General features: G+C 47.6%; 1 non-coding gene across 1 annotated transcript; it reads right to left on the reverse strand.

Annotated features, from left to right (window-relative positions):
- Positions 1-4,096: 4,096 nt before the first annotated feature.
- trnag-gcc (transfer RNA glycine (anticodon GCC)) lies at positions 4,097-4,167 on the reverse strand. Its single transcript has one exon. It is a non-coding gene; the product is annotated as a tRNA-Gly (tRNA).
- Between the last annotated feature and the right edge of the window lie 607 nt (positions 4,168-4,774).

Raw genomic sequence — 4,774 nt, forward strand, 5'->3', positions numbered from 1 at the left:
ATGAGATGAAGAGTCCTTGAGAGTGAGTACATAATTTGTGGGAACATTTCAATGATGGAGCAAGTGAAGATAAGTAGAGGTTTTCCCTTTAGTTCAAGAGCATGATGGTTAAGGTGTAGTGACTGTTCCTGAACCTGGTGGTGAGAGTCCTGAGGCTCCTGTACCTTCTCCCTGATGGCAGCAGCGAGAAGAGAGCATGACCTGGGTGGTGCCTGACCTGATTTGCAGTATCTGCAGAATCTCTTTTGTTTATGATTTGCTGGGTGATCCTCTATCTGTCCAGTTCGTTCACGATATGCGCATTTATGCCTTCAGTCAATGGCTTGAGTGAATGGCAGCTATGCAAAACAGGGCACTTACTCTTATGTGCCTCTCTGACGGCAGATCCCGAACCAGCTGTGCCACCAAGAAGGATGAGGGCAGAAAATGCAAGGAAACATCGCAACCTGCAGGATTCCAGAGGAGTTCCACGTCATCCTGACTTAACAGGATGCTACAGGCTGGGTCTATTTCTTGCAAATTCAGATCCAGATTCATTTATCACATATATATCGTGTATGGTGTGGGCATGTGGCCAAGTGGTTAAGGCATTGGACTAGCCACCTGAAGGTCGTGAGTTCGAGCCCCAGCCGAGGCGGCATGTTGTGTCCTTGAGCAAGGCACTTAATCACACATTTCTCTGTGATGACAGCAGTGCCAAGCTGTATGGGTCCTAATGCCCTTCCCTTGGACAACTTTGGTGTCGTGGAGAGGGGAGACTTGCAGCATGGGCAACTGCTGGTCTTCCATACAACCTTGCCCAGGCCTGCGCCCTGGAGAGTGAAGACTTTCCAGGCGCAGATCCATGGTCTCGCAAGACTAACGGATCGAAACATACAGTGCAAGGCATCATTTACATTAGTAATCAACACAACCAGGGGTGTGCTGGGGGAAGCCTGCAAGTGTCGCCACGAATTTCAGTGCCAACATAGCACGCACAAGATGATCAACACACCAACACAAGCAGCACCAACAGAACAAAGCAACATAAAGACAGCAAAACAAGCCCGTTTCCCTCCCCTTTACAGACACACACACACACACACACACACACACACACACACACACACACACATGCCTTCAACACCAGGACAGGCTGTCCACAGGCCTCCACTCCTTGGGTCCGGTCTCTCAAATATTCAGACATCGAGGCTCCAGTCTCTGGCCTGGGATTGTCCTCTTCCTCTGGACTCATCAACTTCAGTCTTTGAACTTTCGGGATTTCTCTTTCTGACATCACCGGAAATTGGAACTAGATGGGAGAATAGTTTAGCTCATGGTGGAGTGGTGGAGCAGACTCAATAGGCCGAATGGTCTACTTCTGCTCCTTTGTCTTGTGATCTTGTGATCACTGTGGGAATGTCGAGCAGTACTGCTGCAGTCATAAGATGGCGACCATCACCACCTTTTCAAAGGGGTGTATGGCCAGATTCAGGATCCCGACTGTGGCTGACGCTGCGGTATGTGACCAGAAGTGAGACTGGGGAACTGAACTTCAGCAGTCAAGAACATGAGTAGGTTTGCTGTTGGAGCTGGAGTCTGGAGTACTGTGTCCCACTTCCTATGAACTTATTAGTTCACCAAACAAGTTCAAGCTTAATTGTCATTCATACAGTCAAAGCAAACAGCATTACACTGGGACCAAGGTACAAAACACAGTACCAACAGTCTCACACAGCACAAAGCACACACTGCACATGTAAGATAGCAAGCACATACAAGATATCAATACAATACAGTCATGCAAAATAAAATATAGTTCAAGACCTGCGTGCATGAATGTTGCAGCGGTCTGCAGTCGAACTCAGTACAGCTTGTCTTCTGCTGAGTGAACACTGGGGGCAGCACTGACTCGAACTTGGATGCAACACCACAGCACTTCCAGTGGAGTTCTCCTGGGTGGCTGTAAGCAGGCGACATTGTGGATTGAGGCCTAGTCCTTGGTATGACCGATGCCACGCAACTCCCCTGCTGTCCGCCAATAAATCAGACTTGCAGCATTCCACACCAACAGTATCTAACTGGGTCTAAGTTATTACAATATTGCACCAATGGAAAAATGAAATGACGCAAATGTACTCTCTGGTCCACACGTCCCTCCCCATGGATGTCCCACCCGGCTCTTATCCCTGTAAGCGCAAGTGCTACACCTATCCCTACACCTCTCTCTTGCCACCATTCAGGGCCCCAAACAGTCCTTCCAAGTGAGGCAACACTTCACTTGTGGGTCTGTTGGGGTCATCTATTGCATCCGGTGCTCCTGGTGCAGCCTCCTCTACATCGGTGAAACCCGACGCAGATTGGGGGACCGCTTCGTCGAGCACCTCCGCTCAGTCCGCCAAAACAGACAGAATCTCCCAGTAGCCACCCACTTCAACTCTGCTTCCCATTCCGATATGTCCATACATGGCCTCCTCTACTGCCATGATGAGGCTAAACTCAGGTTGGAGGAGCAACACCTCATATACCATCTAGGTAGTCTCCAGCCCCTTGGTATGAACATAGAATTCTCCAACTCCCAGTAATTCCTTCCCCCTCCCTTCCTCTATCCCTATGTCACTCTGCCCCCTCCCCCAGATACCTACCACCTCCCTCATGGTTCCGTCTCCTTCTACTACCCATTGTGTTTTCACCTTTCCTGCCTATCACCTCCCTGCTTCCCCTCCCCCACCCCTTTATCTTTCCCCTTACTGGTTTTTCCACCTGGAAGCTACCAGCCTTCTCCTTCCCACCTTCCCCCCACCTTCTTTATAGGGCCTCTGCCCCTTCCCCCTACAGTCCTGACGAAGGGTTCCGGCCCGAAACGTCGGCCGATCTTTTCCACGGATGCTGCCCGACCTGCTGAGTTCCTCCAGCGTGTTGTGAGTGTTGCAAATGTATGTTTGAGTGTTTATAGGAGTGACATCCAATAGTCCAGAAAATCAGCTGGTCCAAAACTAATAAAGCCCCAATGATATTGGCTTATTTGGAGTTATACTAGAAATTTACTTGTTAAGAAATTATAGGAATATGGAATTAAAATAGCTGGAAAATTTCAGCTCCACTGAAGTACCAGTGAAGTCAATGACAGAGGTGTACAAAATTATGAGGGGTATAAACAGGGCACATGCAAGCAGGCTTTTTCCACTGAGCTTGGGTGAGATTAGAACGAGAGGTCATGGGATAAGGATAAAGGTGAAACGTTTAAGGGAAGCATGAGGAGTAACTTTTTGGTCAGAGTGTGGAACGAGCTGCCAGTGGAAGTGGTGGATGGGGTTTGATTGTAACACTTAAGAGAAGTTAGATACGTCCATAGATGGAAGGATAATGAATGGCTATTGTTCAGGTGCAGTTCGATAGGACTATAGTTTGGCACAGACTAGATAGGCCAAAAAGTCTGTTTCTGTGCTTTAGTGCTGTATGACTATGACCCAAGAAACTGCAGATGCTGGAATCTGGAGCAACAAACAATTTGCTGGAGGAACTCAGTAGACTGAGCAGCATCTGTGGGAGGAAAGGAATTATCCTGCAGGGCTTCAATATGAAATATGCATCAGCCGTGATGAGGAAACCATCATTTGTTTATTCCCCACCATAGATGTTCTCTGACTTGCTGTGTTCCTCCAGCATTTTGCTTGTATGTTGCTGAATATCTCCAGAATTTGCAGAATCTCTGGCATTTATGTGTTGAGATTCAGTGAAGCATATGATGAAACACCAAAAGCCAGCATGGTCCCTTGAAAGGAAGATCCTACCTGACAAACCTACTGCAATTCTTTGAGGAAGTTACAAGCAGGGTAGACAAAGGAGATGCAGTAACCATATAACAATTACAGCACAGAAACTGGCCATCTTGGCCCTTCTAGTCCGTGCCGAACTCTTACTCTCACCTAGTCCCACCGACCTGCACTCAGCCCATAACCCTCCATCCCTTTCCTGTCCATATGGCTGATAAGATATAGGAGCAAAATTTGGCCATTTGGCCCATTTCATCTTGGCTGATCCATTTCCCTCTCAGTCCCAATCTCCTGCCTTCTCCCCTTCATTCCCTGTCTAATTAAGAACATAAAACCTGTAATGCATTGGCTGGGAATCGAACCCAGGTCTCCCGCATGGCAGGCGAGAATTCTACCACTGAACCACCAATGCAACTAGTAGATGTGGTGTACTTGGATTTTCAGAAGGCCTTTGACAAGGTGCTGAACATGTAGCTGCTTAGCAAGATAAGAGCCCATGGAATTACAGGGAAGTTACTAGCGTGGGTGGAGCATTGGCTGGTTGGCAGAAAACAGAGAGTGGGAATAAAGAGATCCTATTCTGCTGGCTGCCGGTTACCAGTGGAGTTCCACAGGGGTCAGTGTTGGGACCGTTACTTTTTACGATGTATGTCAATGATTTGGCCTAATAGTATTAAGGGACTTGTGCCTAAATTTGCCGATGTCAGGTGGAAGAGTGGGTAGTGTTGAGGAAACAGAGAGCCTGCAGAGAGACTTAGATAGTTTAGGAGAATGGGCAAAGAAGTGGCAAATGAAATACAATGTTGGAAAGTGTATGGTAATACACTTTGGTGGAAGAAATAAATGGGCAGACTATTATTTAGATGGGGAGAGAATTCAAAATGCAGAGATGCAAAGAGACTTGGGGGTCCTTGTGCTAGATACCCTAAAGGTTGAGTCGGTTATAAAGAAGGCAAATGCAACGCTGGCATTCATTTCTAGACGTATAGCATATGAGAGCCGGGATGTGATCTTAAGGC

Source organism: Mobula birostris, chromosome 7 (genome assembly GCF_030028105.1).
Source record: "Mobula birostris isolate sMobBir1 chromosome 7, sMobBir1.hap1, whole genome shotgun sequence".
Lineage (NCBI taxonomy): Eukaryota > Metazoa > Chordata > Chondrichthyes > Myliobatiformes > Myliobatidae > Mobula > Mobula birostris.